This window comes from Pelobates fuscus, chromosome 2, assembly GCF_036172605.1.
Source record: "Pelobates fuscus isolate aPelFus1 chromosome 2, aPelFus1.pri, whole genome shotgun sequence".
Classification (NCBI taxonomy): domain Eukaryota; kingdom Metazoa; phylum Chordata; class Amphibia; order Anura; family Pelobatidae; genus Pelobates; species Pelobates fuscus.
This window is the reverse complement of record NC_086318.1, coordinates 353,407,808-353,423,197: the sequence shown is the minus strand read 5'-3', so window position 1 is coordinate 353,423,197 and position 15,390 is coordinate 353,407,808. Positions and strand designations below refer to the sequence as shown.

General features: G+C 42.6%; 17 non-coding genes across 17 annotated transcripts; all 17 read left to right on the top strand.

Moving 5' to 3' along the window:
* Positions 1-420: 420 nt before the first annotated feature.
* Positions 421-587, top strand: LOC134589830 (U1 spliceosomal RNA). Its single transcript, XR_010086846.1, has one exon. It is a non-coding gene; the product is annotated as a U1 spliceosomal RNA (small nuclear RNA).
* Positions 588-1,484: 897 nt separating this feature from the next.
* Positions 1,485-1,625, top strand: LOC134593780 (U4 spliceosomal RNA). The gene has a single exon (XR_010090213.1). It is a non-coding gene; the product is annotated as a U4 spliceosomal RNA (small nuclear RNA).
* Positions 1,626-2,095: 470 nt separating this feature from the next.
* Positions 2,096-2,262, top strand: LOC134590841 (U1 spliceosomal RNA). The gene has a single exon (XR_010087706.1). It is a non-coding gene; the product is annotated as a U1 spliceosomal RNA (small nuclear RNA).
* Positions 2,263-3,375: 1,113 nt separating this feature from the next.
* Positions 3,376-3,542, top strand: LOC134591364 (U1 spliceosomal RNA). Its single transcript, XR_010088154.1, has one exon. It is a non-coding gene; the product is annotated as a U1 spliceosomal RNA (small nuclear RNA).
* Positions 3,543-4,442: 900 nt separating this feature from the next.
* LOC134592737 (U4 spliceosomal RNA) lies at positions 4,443-4,583 on the top strand. The gene has a single exon (XR_010089320.1). It is a non-coding gene; the product is annotated as a U4 spliceosomal RNA (small nuclear RNA).
* A 473-nt stretch (positions 4,584-5,056) lies between these two features.
* LOC134591226 (U1 spliceosomal RNA) lies at positions 5,057-5,223 on the top strand. Its single transcript, XR_010088033.1, has one exon. It is a non-coding gene; the product is annotated as a U1 spliceosomal RNA (small nuclear RNA).
* An 899-nt stretch (positions 5,224-6,122) lies between these two features.
* LOC134593241 (U4 spliceosomal RNA) lies at positions 6,123-6,263 on the top strand. Its single transcript, XR_010089751.1, has one exon. It is a non-coding gene; the product is annotated as a U4 spliceosomal RNA (small nuclear RNA).
* Positions 6,264-6,732: 469 nt separating this feature from the next.
* LOC134590347 (U1 spliceosomal RNA) lies at positions 6,733-6,899 on the top strand. The gene has a single exon (XR_010087285.1). It is a non-coding gene; the product is annotated as a U1 spliceosomal RNA (small nuclear RNA).
* An 898-nt stretch (positions 6,900-7,797) lies between these two features.
* On the top strand, positions 7,798-7,938 carry LOC134593484 (U4 spliceosomal RNA). Its single transcript, XR_010089959.1, has one exon. It is a non-coding gene; the product is annotated as a U4 spliceosomal RNA (small nuclear RNA).
* A 470-nt stretch (positions 7,939-8,408) lies between these two features.
* LOC134590382 (U1 spliceosomal RNA) lies at positions 8,409-8,575 on the top strand. The gene has a single exon (XR_010087315.1). It is a non-coding gene; the product is annotated as a U1 spliceosomal RNA (small nuclear RNA).
* Positions 8,576-9,474: 899 nt separating this feature from the next.
* On the top strand, positions 9,475-9,615 carry LOC134592736 (U4 spliceosomal RNA). Its single transcript, XR_010089319.1, has one exon. It is a non-coding gene; the product is annotated as a U4 spliceosomal RNA (small nuclear RNA).
* Positions 9,616-10,085: 470 nt separating this feature from the next.
* LOC134590840 (U1 spliceosomal RNA) lies at positions 10,086-10,252 on the top strand. The gene has a single exon (XR_010087705.1). It is a non-coding gene; the product is annotated as a U1 spliceosomal RNA (small nuclear RNA).
* Positions 10,253-11,365: 1,113 nt separating this feature from the next.
* On the top strand, positions 11,366-11,532 carry LOC134591363 (U1 spliceosomal RNA). The gene has a single exon (XR_010088153.1). It is a non-coding gene; the product is annotated as a U1 spliceosomal RNA (small nuclear RNA).
* A 900-nt stretch (positions 11,533-12,432) lies between these two features.
* On the top strand, positions 12,433-12,573 carry LOC134592734 (U4 spliceosomal RNA). The gene has a single exon (XR_010089318.1). It is a non-coding gene; the product is annotated as a U4 spliceosomal RNA (small nuclear RNA).
* A 466-nt stretch (positions 12,574-13,039) lies between these two features.
* LOC134590318 (U1 spliceosomal RNA) lies at positions 13,040-13,206 on the top strand. Its single transcript, XR_010087260.1, has one exon. It is a non-coding gene; the product is annotated as a U1 spliceosomal RNA (small nuclear RNA).
* An 899-nt stretch (positions 13,207-14,105) lies between these two features.
* LOC134593389 (U4 spliceosomal RNA) lies at positions 14,106-14,246 on the top strand. The gene has a single exon (XR_010089878.1). It is a non-coding gene; the product is annotated as a U4 spliceosomal RNA (small nuclear RNA).
* A 472-nt stretch (positions 14,247-14,718) lies between these two features.
* On the top strand, positions 14,719-14,885 carry LOC134590835 (U1 spliceosomal RNA). The gene has a single exon (XR_010087701.1). It is a non-coding gene; the product is annotated as a U1 spliceosomal RNA (small nuclear RNA).
* Positions 14,886-15,390: the final 505 nt, after the last annotated feature.

Here is a 15,390-nt window from a genome sequence, read left to right as displayed (position 1 = left end):
TCTTACGTGACTCCCGTTTCTTCCTGAGCTCTGTTGCACCATTCCTTCCGCTGGCTTCTTAGCATTTCCCTTTTACCTTTCTCTCCCACTGAATTCACTTGTTTCCGGCAGCACACTATTCTCACTACATGCTACGAATTCCCATCCTTCGGCTCATTGGCCTAGCATTTGTCTTTATGCAAATTGCTCCTTCGCACCCTGAATCCAGCTCAATTATTCACACCTAACCACCTGAAGGCACTAAAATTACTGGTAGCTAAGGAAAACAACGATCAGCCACGAGGTTTGGTAATCTTTTGTAGCCTTCTATCATTTGGATTATTTATTTGCTTTTTTTTTTTTTAACTTGCTTTATTATTTCACCACAGCCTAAAGGAAAGGCTTCCCAGCGGGCGTGCCTTTGAATGTACCCGTCATGTCATACTTACCTGGCAGGGGAGCAATAGCCATGATCCCTAAGGTGGCTCTCCCAGAGTGAGGCTGGTTCATTGCACTCCGTACCAGTTGACCTCTGCGATTTCCTCAAATGTGGGAAACTCGACTGCATAATTTATGGTAGTGGGGGACTGCGTTCGCGCTTTCCCCTGTGTTTGCTTGTTTGACAAAAATAGAGAACTTCACCAATTCTGACGAAGGATAATTTCAGCCACGGCACCCGTCTTCTTTGGCTCTTACTTTCCGCATCAAGCTGGCAGCGACAATCATTTCCTAGGCTTGATCATTTTTATTATCTATGTTTTCTGGAGACCAGTTTTAAGCCAGAATTTCACTTTTTATTTTAACTTTTCAGCTTTTTTTTCATCATTTTTTTATCCTGACTTCTTTTGATTTATTGTATGCTTCAATGCAATGGAAGAAATAAAGAATTGGAGACCTATATTACGTCTTCCAACAGAACATAACGTTTGATTGAATTTCTGGGAAAAAAAGATTTTCTGGATCAAGGCAGTGAATTGCCGCTTGAGACAATCAGACCAAACCTTAGGAATAGCTGGGTGGTCGCTAGCACTTACTAATGAACACCATGGAATTTTGAAAAAGCCACCACAAATGTTCTTTCAGGCATGTTGAGTGTGGATGAAGAGAAGACAGGTGCTAGGCAAGGGTCATTCCTATCGATGGAGTCATGAAATGTGTGACTTTGGGGACGAACGTAGACCAGCGATTGTGTACTCTGCCTAATGGCTGCTGTAGTAGAATCTTGGCAAAACTGTTTCCAAAGAGAGAAAAAAATTGTACAAGGTTTGCTGCAAGATATGGTTGCCCTCACTCTCTGTTATAGGTTTGGAACCATTCCAAGATGCCATATAAGAAGACCGAGGAATTTGTTGGGGTTTAAGCTTCCCTGTAGGAGGAAGCGGGCCTAATTAGAATATTGCCTCCCATAATCCTTTGCAATGGCTTATGGTCATGAACTTTTTCTCACCGCTGTCTTAAAGTTTCCTTACGTTGTAGCTCTTAAAAGCTGGCCCACTTGAACAGTTAGCTTTGCGCAGTGGCAGTATCGTAGCCCATGAGGTCAATCCGAGGCGTGATTATTGCTAATTGAAAACTTTACCCAATACCCTGCCATGATGACTTGAAATACAGACAGCATTGGCAATTTTTGACAGGCTCTAAGGAGACTGAAAGATTGGTTTAATAAAAGTTTATGGCGCCCCATGTCTAGGGCGTGTCTTACGTGACTCCCCTTTCTTCCTGAGCTCTGTTGCACCATTCCTTCTGCTGGCTTCTTAGCATTTCCCTTTTACCTTTCTCTCCCACTGAATTCACTTGTTTCCGGCAGCACACTATTCTCACTACATGCTACGAATTCCCATCCTTCGGCTCATTGGCCTAGCATTTGCCTTTATGCAAATTGCTCCTTCGCACCCTGAATCCAGCTCAATTATTCACACCTAACCACCTGAAGGCACTAAAATTACTGGTAGCTAAGGAAAACAACGATCAGCCACGAGGTTTGGTAATCTTTTGTAGCCTTCTATCATTTGGATTATTTATTTGCTTTTTTTTTTTTTAACTTGCTTTATTATTTCACCACAGCCTAAAGGAAAGGCTTCCCAGCGGGCGTGCCTTTGAATGTACCCGTCATGTCATACTTACCTGGCAGGGGAGCAATAGCCATGATCCCTAAGGTGGTTCTCCCAGAGTGAGGCTGGTTCATTGCACTCCGTACCAGTTGACCTCTGCGATTTCCTCAAATGTGGGAAACTCGACTGCATAATTTATTGTAGTGGGGGACTGCGTTCGCGCTTTCCCCTGTGTTTGCTTGTTTGACAAAAATAGAGAATTCACCAATTCTGACGAAGGATAATTTCAGCCACGGCACCCGTCTTCTTTGGCTCTTACTTTCCACATCAAGCAGGCAGCGACAATCATTTCCTAGGCTTGATCATTTTTATTATCTATGTTTTCTGGAGACCAGTTTTAAGCCAGAATTTCACTTTTTATTTTAACTTTTCAGCTTTTTTTTCATCATTTTTTTATCCTGACTTCTTTTGATTTATTGTATGCTTCAATGCAATGGAAGAAATAAAGAATTGGAGACCTATATTACGTCTTCCAACAGAACGTAACGTTTGATTGAATTTCTGGGAAAAAAAAGATTTTCTGGATCAAGGCAGTGAATTGCCGCTTGAGACAATCAGACCAAACCTTAGGAATAGCTGGGTGGTCGCTAGCACTTACTAATGAACACCATGGAATTTTGAAAAAAGCCACCACAAATGTTCTTTCAGCCCTGTTGAGTGTGGATGAAGAGAAGACAGGTGCTAGGCAAGGGTCATTCCTATCGATGGAGTCATGAAATGTGTGACTTTGGGGACGAACGTAGACCAGCGGATTGTGTACTCTGCCTAATGGCTGCTGTAGTAGAATCTTGGCAAAACCGTTTCCAAAGAGAGAAAAAAAATTGTACAAGGTTTGCTGCAAGATATGGTTGCCCTCACTCTCTGTTATAGGTGACTCCCGTTTCTTCCTGAGCTCTGTTGCACCATTCCTTCTGCTGGCTTCTTAGCATTTCCCTTTTACCTTTCTCTCCCACTGAATTCACTTGTTTCCGGCAGCACACTATTCTCACTACATGCTACGAATTCCCATCCTTCGGCTCATTGGCCTAGCATTTGCCTTTATGCAAATTGCTCCTTCGCACCCTGAATCCAGCTCAATTATTCACACCTAACCACCTGAAGGCACTAAAATTACTGGTAGCTAAGGAAAACAACGATCAGCCACGAGGTTTGGTAATCTTTTGTAGCCTTCTATCATTTGGATTATTTATTTGCTTTTTTTTTTTTTTAACTTGCTTTATTATTTCACCACAGCCTAAAGGAAAGGCTTCCCAGCGGGCGTGCCTTTGAATGTACCCGCCATGTCATACTTACCTGGCAGGGGAGCAATAGCCATGATCCCTAAGGTGGTTCTCCCAGAGTGAGGCTGGTTCATTGCACTCCGTACCAGTTGACCTCTGCGATTTCCTCAAATGTGGGAAAATCGACTGCATAATTTATGGTAGTGGGGGACTGCGTTCGCGATTTCCCCTGTGTTTGCTTGTTTGACAAAAATAGAGAACTTCACCAATTCTGACGAAGGATAATTTCAGCAACGGCACCCGTCTTCTTTGGCTCTTACTTTCCGCATCAAGCAGGCAGCGACAATCATTTCCTAGGCTTGATCATTTTTATTATCTATGTTTTCTGGAGACCAGTTTTAAGCCAGAATTTCACTTTTTATTTTAACTTTTCAGCTTTTTTTTCATCATTTTTTTATCCTGACTTCTTTTGATTTATTGTATGCTTCAATGCAATGGAAGAAATAAAGAATTGGAGACCTATATTACGTCTTCCAACAGAACGTAACGTTTGATTGAATTTCTGGGAAAAAAAAGATTTTCTGGATCAAGGCAGTGAATTGCCGCTTGAGACAATCAGACCAAACCTTAGGAATAGCTGGGTGGTCGCTAGCACTTACTAATGAACACCATGGAATTTTGAAAAAGCCACCACAAATGTTCTTTCAGCCCTGTTGAGTGTGGATGAAGAGAAGACAGGTGCTAGGCAAGGGTCATTCCTATCGATGGAGTCATGAAATGTGTGACTTTGGGGACGAACGTAGACCAGCGGATTGTGTACTCTGCCTAATGGCTGCTGTAGTAGAATCTTGGCAAAACCGTTTCCAAAGAGAGAAAAAAAATTGTACAAGGTTTGCTGCAAGATATGGTTGCCCTCACTCTCTGTTATAGGTTTGGAACCATTCCAAGATGCCATATAAGAAGACCGAGGAATTTGTTGGGGTTTAAGCTTCCCTGTAGGAGGAAGCGGGCCTAATTAGAATATTGCCTCCCACAATCCTTTGCAATGGCTTATGGTCATGAACTTTTTCTCACCGCTGTCTTAAAGTGTCCTTATGTGGTAGCTCTTAAAAGCTGGCCCACTTGAACAGTTAACTTTGCGCAGTGGCAGTATCGTAGCCCATGAGGTCAATCCGAGGCGTGATTATTGCTAATTGAAAACTTTACCCAATACCCCGCCATGATGACTTGAAATACAGTCAGCATTGGCAATTTTTGACAGGCTCTAAGGAGACTGAAAGATTGGTTTAATAAAAGTTTATGGCGCCCCATGTCTAGGGCGTGTCTTACGTGACTCCCGTTTCTTCCTGAGCTCTGTTGCACCATTCCTTCCGCTGGCTTCTTAGCATTTCCCTTTTACCTTTCTCTCCCACTGAATCCACTTGTTTCCGGCAGCACACTATTCTCACTCCATGCTACGAATTCCCATCCTTCGGCTCATTGGTCTAGCATTTGCCTTTATGCAAATTGCTCCTTCGCACCCTGAGTCCAGCTCAATTATTCACACCTAACCACCTGAAGGCACTAAAATTACTGGTAGCTAAGGAAAACAACGATCAGCCACGAGGTTTGGTAATCTTTTGTAGCCTTCTATCATTTGGATTATTTATTTGCTTTTTTTTTTTTTTTTAACTTGCTTTATTATTTCACCACAGCCTAAAGGAAAGGCTTCCCAGCGGGCGTGCCTTTGAATGTACCCGTCATGTCATACTTACCTGGCAGGGGAGCAATAGCCATGATCCCTAAGGTGGCTCTCCCAGAGTGAGGCTGGTTCATTGCACTCCGTACCAGTTGACCTCTGCGATTTCATCAAATGTGGGAAACTCGACTGCATAATTTATGGTAGTGGGGGGCTGCGTTCGCGCTTTCCCCTGTGTTTGCTTGTTTGACAAAAATAGAGAACTTCACCAATTCTGACGAAGGATAATTTCAGCCACGGCACCCGTCTTCTTTGGCTCTTACTTTCCACATCAAGCAGGCAGCGACAATCATTTCCTAGGCTTGATCATTTTTATTATCTATGTTTTCTGGAGACCAGTTTTAAGCCAGAATTTCACTTTTTATTTTAACTTTTCAGCTTTTTTTTCATCATTTTTTTATCCTGACTTCTTTTGATTTATTGTATGCTTCAATGCAATGGAAGAAATAAAGAATTGGAGACCTATATTACGTCTTCCAACAGAACGTAACGTTTGATTGAATTTCTGGGAAAAAAAGATTTTCTGGATCAAGGCAGTGAATTGCCGCTTGAGACAATCAGACCAAACCTTAGGAATAGCTGGGTGGTCGCTAGCACTTACTAATGAACAACATGGAATTTTGAAAAAGCCACCACAAATGTTCTTTCAGCCCTGTTGAGTGTGGATGAAGAGAAGACAGGTGCTAGGCAAGGGTCATTCCTATCGATGGAGTCATGAAATGTGTGACTTTGGGGACGAACGTAGACCAGCGGATTGTGTACTCTGCCTAATGGCTGCTGTAGTAGAATCTTGGCAAAACTGTTTCCAAAGAGAGAAAAAAAATTGTACAAGGTTTGCTGCAAGATATGGTTGCCCTCACTCTCTGTTATAGGTTTGGAACCATTCCAAGATGCCATATAAGAAGACCGAGGAATTTGTTGGGGTTTAAGCTTCCCTGTAGGAGGAAGCGGGCCTAATTAGAATATTGCCTCCCATAATCCTTTGCAATGGCTTATGGTCATGAACTTTTTCTCACCGCTGTCTTAAAGTTTCCTTACGTTGTAGCTCTTAAAAGCTGGCCCACTTGAACATTTAGCTTTGCGCAGTGGCAGTATCGTAGCCCATGAGGTCAATCCGAGGCGTGATTATTGCTAATTGAAAACTTTACCCAATACCCTGCCATGATGACTTGAAATACAGTCAGCATTGGCAATTTTTGACAGGCTCTAAGGAGACTGAAAGATTGGTTTAATAAAAGTTTATGGCGCCCCATGTCTAGGGCGTGTCTTACGTGACTCCCGTTTCTTCCTGAGCTCTGTTGCACCATTCCTTCTGCTGGCTTCTTAGCATTTCCCTTTTACCTTTCTCTCCCACTGAATTCACTTGTTTCCGGCAGCACACTATTCTCACTACATGCTACGAATTCCCATCCTTCGGCTCATTGGCCTAGCATTTGCCTTTATGCAAATTGCTCCTTCGCACCCTGAATCCAGCTCAATTATTCACACCTAACCACCTGAAGGCACTAAAATTACTGGTAGCTAAGGAAAACAACGATCAGCCACGAGGTTTGGTAATCTTTTGTAGCCTTCTATCATTTGGATTATTTATTTGCTTTTTTTTTTTTAACTTGCTTTATTATTTCACCACAGCCTAAAGGAAAGGCTTCCCAGCGGGCGTGCCTTTGAATGTACCCGTCATGACATACTTACCTGGCAGGGGAGCAATAGCCATGATCCCTAAGGTGGTTCTCCCAGAGTGAGGCTGGTTCATTGCACTCCGTACCAGTTGACCTCTGCGATTTCCTCAAATGTGGGAAACTCGACTGCATAATTTATGGTAGTGGGGGACTGCGTTCGCGCTTTCCCCTGTGTTTGCTTGTTTGACAAAATAGAGAACTTCACCAATTCTGACGAAGGATAATTTCAGCCACGGCACCCGTCTTCTTTGGGTCTTACTTTCCACATCAAGCAGGCAGCGACAATCATTTCCTAGGCTTGATCATTTTTATTATCTATGTTTTCTGGAGACCAGTTTTAAGCCAGAATTTCACTTTTTATTTTAACTTTTCAGCTTTTTTTTCATCATTTTTTTATCCTGACTTCTTTTGATTTATTGTATGCTTCAATGCAATGGAAGAAATAAAGAATTGGAGACCTATATTACGTCTTCCAACAGAACGTAACGTTTGATTGAATTTCTGGGAAAAAAAGATTTTCTGGATCAAGGCAGTGAATTGCCGCTTGAGACAATCAGACCAAACCTTAGGAATAGCTGGGTGGTCGCTAGCACTTACTAATGAACACCATGGAATTTTGAAAAAGCCACCACAAATGTTCTTTCAGCCCCGTTGAGTGTGGATGAAGAGAAGACAGGTGCTAGGCAAGGGTCATTCCTATCGATGGAGTCATGAAATGTGTGACTTTGGGGACGAACGTAGACCAGCGGATTGTGTACTCTGCCTAATGGCTGCTGTAGTAGAATCTTGGCAAAACTGTTTCCAAAGAGAGAAAAAAAAATGTACAAGGTTTGCTGCAAGATATGGTTGCCCTCACTCTCTGTTATAGGTTTGGAACCATTCCAAGATGCCATATAAGAAGACCGAGGAATTTGTTGGGGTTTAAGCTTCCCTGTAGGAGGAAGCGGGCCTAATTAGAATATTGCCTCCCATAATCCTTTGCAGTGGCTTATGGTCATGAACTTTTTCTCACCGCTGTCTTAAAGTTTCCTTACGTGGTAGCTCTTAAAAGCTGGCCCACTTGAACAGCTAGCTTTGCGCAGTGGCAGTATCGTAGCCCATGAGGTCAATCCGAGGCGTGATTATTGCTAATTGAAAACTTTACCCAATACCCCGCCATGATGACTTGAAATACAGTCAGCATTGGCAATATTTGACAGGCTCTAAGGAGACTGAAAGATTGGTTTAATAAAAGTTTATGGCGCCCCATGTCTAGGGCGTGTCTTACGTGACTCCCGTTTCTTCCTGAGCTCTGTTGCACCATTCCTTCCGCTGGCTTCTTAGCATTTCCCTTTTACCTTTCTCTCCCACTGAATTCACTTGTTTCCGGCAGCACACTATTCTCACTACATGCTACGAATTCCCATCCTTCGGCTCATTGGCCTAGCATTTGCCTTTATGCAAATTGCTCCTTCGCACCCTGAATCCAGCTCAATTATTCACACCTAACCACCTGAAGGCACTAAAATTACTGGTAGCTAAGGAAAACAACGATCAGCCACGAGGTTTGGTAATCTTTTGTATCCTTCTATCATTTGGATTATTTATTTGCTTTTTTTTTTTTTTACTTGCTTTATTATTTCACCACAGCCTAAAGGAAAGGCTTCCCAGCGGGCGTGCCTTTGAATGTACCCGTCATGTCATACTTACCTGGCAGGGGAGCAATAGCCATGATCCCTAAGGTGGCTCTCCCAGAGTGAGGCTGGTTCATTGCACTCCGTACCAGTTGATCTCTGCGATTTCCTCAAATGTGGGAAACTCGACTGCATAATTTATGGTAGTGGGGGACTGCGTTCGCGCTTTCCCCTGTGTTTGCTTGTTTGACAAAAATAGAGAACTTCACCAATTCTGACGAAGGATAATTTCAACCACGGCACCCGTCTTCTTTGGCTCTTACTTTCCGCATCAAGCAGGCAGCGACAATCATTTCCTAGGCTTGATCATTTTTATTATCTATGTTTTCTGGAGACCAGTTTTAAGCCAGAATTTCACTTTTTATTTTAACTTTTCAGCTTTTTGTTCATTATTTTTTTATCCTGACTTCTTTTGATTTATTGTATGCTTCAATGCAATGGAAGAAATAAAGTATTGGAGAACTATATTACGTCTTCCAACAGAACGTAACGTTTGATTGAATTTCTGGGAAAAAAAGATTTTCTGGATCAAGGCAGTGAATTGCCGCTTGAGACAATCAGACCAAACCTTAGGAATAGCTGGGTGGTCGCTAGCACTTACTAATGAACACCATGGAATTTTGAAAAAGCCACCACAAATGTTCTTTCAGCCCTGTTGAGTGTGGATGAAGAGAAGACAGGTGCTAGGCAAGGGTCATTCCTATCGATGGAGTCATGAAATGTGTGACTTTGGGGACGAACGTAGACCAGCGGATTGTGTACTCTGCCTAATGGCTGCTGTAGTAGAATCTTGGCAAAACCGTTTCCAAAGAGAGAAAAAAAATTGTACAAGGTTTGCTGCAAGATATGGTTGCCCTCACTCTCTGTTATAGGTTTGGAACCATTCCAAGATGCCATATAAGAAGACCGAGGAATTTGTTGGGGTTTAAGCTTCCCTGTAGGAGGAAGCGGGCCTAATTAGAATATTGCCTCCCACAATCCTTTGCAATGGCTTATGGTCATGAACTTTTTCTCACCGCTGTCTTAAAGTGTCCTTATGTGGTAGCTCTTAAAAGCTGGCCCACTTGAACAGTTAACTTTGCGCAGTGGCAGTATCGTAGCCCATGAGGTCAATCCGAGGCGTGATTATTGCTAATTGAAAACTTTACCCAATACCCCGCCATGATGACTTGAAATACAGTCAGCATTGGCAATTTTTGACAGGCTCTAAGGAGACTGAAAGATTGGTTTAATAAAAGTTTATGGCGCCCCATGTCTAGGGCGTGTCTTACGTGACTCCCGTTTCTTCCTGAGCTCTGTTGCACCATTCCTTCTGCTGGCTTCTTAGCATTTCCCTTTTACCTTTCTCTCCCACTGAATTCACTTGTTTCCGGCAGCACACTATTCTCACTACATGCTACGAATTCCCATCCTTCGGCTCATTGGCCTAGCATTTGCCTTTATGCAAATTGCTCCTTCGCACCCTGAATCCAGCTCAATTATTCACACCTAACCCCCTGAAGGCACTAAAATTACTGGTAGCTAAGGAAAACAACGATCAGCCACGAGGTTTGGTAATCTTTTGTAGCCTTCTATCATTTGGATTATTTATTTGCTTTTTTTTTTTTTAACTTGCTTTATTATTTCACCACAGCCTAAAGGAAAGGCTTCCCAGCGGGCGTGCCTTTGAATGTACCCGTCATGTCATACTTACCTGGCAGGGGAGCAATAGCCATGATCCCTAAGGTGGTTCTCCCAGAGTGAGGCTGGTTCATTGCACTCCGTACCAGTTGACCTCTGCGATTTCCTCAAATGTGGGAAACTCGACTGCATAATTTATTGTAGTGGGGGACTGCGTTCGCGCTTTCCCCTGTGTTTGCTTGTTTGACAAAAATAGAGAACTTCACCAATTCTGACGAAGGATAATTTCAGCCACGGCACCCGTCTTCTTTGGCTCTTACTTTCCACATCAAGCAGGCAGCGACAATCATTTCCTAGGCTTGATCATTTTTATTATCTATGTTTTCTGGAGACCAGTTTTAAGCCAGAATTTCACTTTTTATTTTAACTTTTCAGCTTTTTTTTCATCATTTTTTTATCCTGACTTCTTTTGATTTATTGTATGCTTCAATGCAATGGAAGAAATAAAGAATTGGAGACCTATATTACGTCTTCCAACAGAACGTAACGTTTGATTGAATTTCTGGGAAAAAAAAGATTTTCTGGATCAAGGCAGTGAATTGCCGCTTGAGACAATCAGACCAAACCTTAGGAATAGCTGGGTGGTCGCTAGCACTTACTAATGAACACCATGGAATTTTGAAAAAGCCACCACAAATGTTCTTTCAGCCCTGTTGAGTGTGGATGAAGAGAAGACAGGTGCTAGGCAAGGGTCATTCCTATCGATGGAGTCATGAAATGTGTGACTTTGGGGACGAACGTAGACCAGCGGATTGTGTACTCTGCCTAATGGCTGCTGTAGTAGAATCTTGGCAAAACCGTTTCCAAAGAGAGAAAAAAAATTGTACAAGGTTTGCTGCAAGATATGGTTGCCCTCACTCTCTGTTATAGGTGACTCCCGTTTCTTCCTGAGCTCTGTTGCACCATTCCTTCTGCTGGCTTCTTAGCATTTCCCTTTTACCTTTCTCTCCCACTGAATTCACTTGTTTCCGGCAGCACACTATTCTCACTACATGCTACGAATTCCCATCCTTCGGCTCATTGGCCTAGCATTTGCCTTTATGCAAATTGCTCCTTCGCACCCTGAATCCAGCTCAATTATTCACACCTAACCACCTGAAGGCACTAAAATTACTGGTAGCTAAGGAAAACAACGATCAGCCACGAGGTTTGGTAATCTTTTGTAGCCTTCTATCATTTGGATTATTTATTTGCTTTTTTTTTTTTTTAACTTGCTTTATTATTTCACCACAGCCTAAAGGAAAGGCTTCCCAGCGGGCGTGCCTTTGAATGTACCCGCCATGTCATACTTACCTGGCAGGGGAGCAATAGCCATGATCCCTAAGGTGGTTCTCCCAGAGTGAGGCTGGTTCATTGCACTCCGTACCAGTTGACCTCTGCGATTTCCTCAAATGTGGGAAAATCGACTGCATAATTTATGGTAGTGGGGGACTGCGTTCGCGATTTCCCCTGTGTTTGCTTGTTTGACAAAAATAGAGAACTTCACCAATTCTGACGAAGGATAATTTCAGCAACGGCACCCGTCTTCTTTGGCTCTTACTTTCCGCATCAAGCAGGCAGCGACAATCATTTCCTAGGCTTGATCATTTTTATTATCTATGTTTTCTGGAGACCAGTTTTAAGCCAGAATTTCACTTTTTATTTTAACTTTTCAGCTTTTTTTTCATCATTTTTTTATCCTGACTTCTTTTGATTTATTGTATGCTTCAATGCAATGGAAGAAATAAAGAATTGGAGACCTATATTACGTCTTCCAACAGAACGTAACGTTTGATTGAATTTCTGGGAAAAAAAAGATTTTCTGGATCAAGGCAGTGAATTGCCGCTTGAGACAATCAGACCAAACCTTAGGAATAGCTGGGTGGTCGCTAGCACTTACTAATGAACACCATGAAATTTTGAAAAAGCCACCACAAATGTTCTTTCAGCCCTGTTGAGTGTGGATGAAGAGAAGACAGGTGCTAGGCAAGGGTCATTCCTATCGATGGAGTCATGAAATGTGTGACTTTGGGGACGAACGTAGACCAGCGGATTGTGTACTCTGCCTAATGGCTGCTGTAGTAGAATCTTGGCAAAACCGTTTCCAAAGAGAGAAAAAAAATTGTACAAGGTTTGCTGCAAGATATGGTTGCCCTCACTCTCTGTTATAGGTTTGGAACCATTCCAAGATGCCATATAAGAAGACCGAGGAATTTGTTGGGGTTTAAGCTTCCCTGTAGGAGGAAGCGGGCCTAATTAGAATATTGCCTCCCACAATCCTTTGCAATGGCTTATGGTCATGAACTTTTTCTCACCGCTGTCTTAAAGTGTCCTTATGTGGTAGCTCTTAAAAGCTGGCCCACTTGAACAGTTAACTTTGCGCAGTGGCAGTATCGTAGCCCATGAGGTCAATCCGAGGCGTGATTATTGCTAATTGAAAACTTTACCCAATACCCCGCCATGATGACTTGAAATACAGTCAGCATTGGCAATTTTTGACAGGCTCTAAGGAGACTGAAAGATTGGTTTAATAAAAGTTTATGGCGCCCCATGTCTAGGGCGTGTCTTACGTGACTCCCGTTTCTTCCTGAGCTCTGTTGCACCATTCCTTCCGCTGGCTTCTTAGCATTTCCCTTTTACCTTTCTCTCCCACTGAATTCACTTGTTTCCGGCAGCACACTATTCTCACTACATGCTACGAATTCCCATCCTTCGGCTCATTGGCCTAGCATTTGCCTTTATGCAAATTGCTCCTTCGCACCCTGAATCCAGCTCAATTATTCACACCTAACCACCTGAAGGCACTAAAATTACTGGTAGCTAAGGAAAACAACGATCAGCCACGAGGTTTGGTAATCTTTTGTAGCCTTCTATCATTTGGATTATTTATTTGCTTTTTTTTTAACTTGCTTTATTATTTCACCACAGCCTAAAGGAAAGGCTTCCCAGCGGGCGTGCCTTTGAATGTACCCGTCATGTCATACTTACCTGGCAGGGGAGCAATAGCCATGATCCCTAAGGTGGCTCTCCCAGAGTGAGGCTGGTTCATTGCACTCCGTACCAGTTGACCTCTGCGATTTCCTCAAATGTGGGAAACTCGACTGCATAATTTATGGTAGTGGGGGGCTGCGTTCGCGCTTTCCCCTGTGTTTGCTTGTTTGACAAAAATAGAGAACTTCACCAATTCTGACGAAGGATAATTTCAGCCACGGCACCCGTCTTCTTTGGCTCTTACTTTCCACATCAAGCAAGCAGCGACAATCATTTCCTAGGTTTGATCATTTTTATTATCTATGTTTTCTGGAGACCAGTTTTAAGCCAGAATTTCACTTTTTATTTTAACTTTTCAGCTTTTTTTTCATCATTTTTTTATCCTGACTTCTTTTGATTTATTGTATGCTTCAATGCAATGGAAGAAATAAAGAATTGGAGACCTATATTACGTCTTCCAACAGAACGTAACGTTTGATTGAATTTCTGGGAAAAAAAGATTTTCTGGATCAAGGCAGTGAATTGCCGCTTGAGACAATCAGACCAAACCTTAGGAATAGCTGGGTGGTCGCTAGCACTTACTAATGAACACCATGGAATTTTGAAAAAGCCACCACAAATGTTCTTTCAGCCCTGTTGAGTGTGGATGAAGAGAAGACAGGTGCTAGGCAAGGGTCATTCCTATCGATGGAGTCATGAAATGTGTGACTTTGGGGACGAACGTAGACCAGCGGATTGTGTACTCTGCCTAATGGCTGCTGTAGTAGAATCTTGGCAAAACTGTTTCCAAAGAGAGAAAAAAAATTGTACAAGGTTTGCTGCAAGATATGGTTGCCCTCACTCTCTGTTATAGGTTTGGAACCATTCCAAGATGCCATATAAGAAGACCGAGGAATTTGTTGGGGTTTAAGCTTCCCTGTAGGAGGAAGCGGGCCTAATTAGAATATTGCCTCCCATAATCCTTTGCAATGGCTTATGGTCATGAACTTTTTCTCACCGCTGTCTTAAAGTGTCCTTACGTGGTAGCTCTTAAAAGCTGGCCCACTTGAACAGCTAGCTTTGCGCAGTGGCAGTATCGTAGCCCATGAGGTCAATCCGAGGCGTGATTATTGCTAATTGAAAACTTTACCCAATACCCCGCCATGATGACTTGAAATACAGTCAGCATTGGCAATTTTTGACAGGTTCTAAGGAGACTGAAAGATTGGTTTAATAAAAGTTTATGGCGCCCCATGTCTAGGGCGTGTCTTACGTGACTCCTGTTTCTTCCTGAGCTCTGTTGCACCATTCCTTCCGCTGGCTTCTTAGCATTTCCCTTTTACCTTTCTCTCCGACTGAATTCACTTGTTTCCGGCAGCACACTATTCTCACTACATGCTACGAATTCCCATCCTTCGGCTCATTGGCCTAGCATTTGCCTTTATGCAAATTGCTCCTTCGCACCCTGAATCCAGCTCAATTATTCACACCTAACCACCTGAAGGCACTAAAATTACTGGTAGCTAAGGAAAACAACGATCAGCCACGAGGTTTGGTAATCTTTTGTAGCCTTCTATCATTTGGATTATTTATTTGCTTTTTTTTTTTTTTAAACTTGCTTTATTATTTCACCACAGCCTAAAGGAAAGGCTTCCCAGCGGGCGTGCCTTTGAATGTACCCGTCATGTCATACTTACCTGGCAGGGGAGCAATAGCCATGATCCCTAAGGTGGCTCTCCCAGAGTGAGGCTGGTTCATTGCACTCCGTACCAGTTGACCTCTGCGATTTCCTCAAATGTGGGAAACTCGACTGCATAATTTATGGTAGTGGGGGACTGCGTTCGCGCTTTCCCATGTGTTTGCTTGTTTGACAAAAATAGAGAACTTCACCAATTCTGACGAAGGATAATTTCAGCCACGGCACCCGTCTTCTTTGGCTCTTACTTTCCGCATCAAGCAGGCAGCGACAATCATTTCCTAGGCTTGATCATTTTTATTATCTATGTTTTCTGGAGACCAGTTTTAAGCCAGAATTTCACTTTTTATTTTAACTTTTCAGCTTTTTTTTCATCATTTTTTTATCCTGACTTCTTTTGATTTATTGTATGCTTCAATGCAATGGAAGAAATAAAGAATTGGAGACCTATATTACGTCTTCCAACAGAACGTAACGTTTGATTGAATTTCTGGGAAAAAAAGATTTTCTGGATGAAGGCAGTGAATTGCCGCTTGAGACAATCAGACCAAACCTTAGGAATAGCTGGGTGGTCGCTAGCACTTACTAATGAACACCATGGAATTTTGAAAAAGCCACCACAAATGTTCTTTCAGCCCTGTTGAGTGTGGATGAAGAGAAGACAG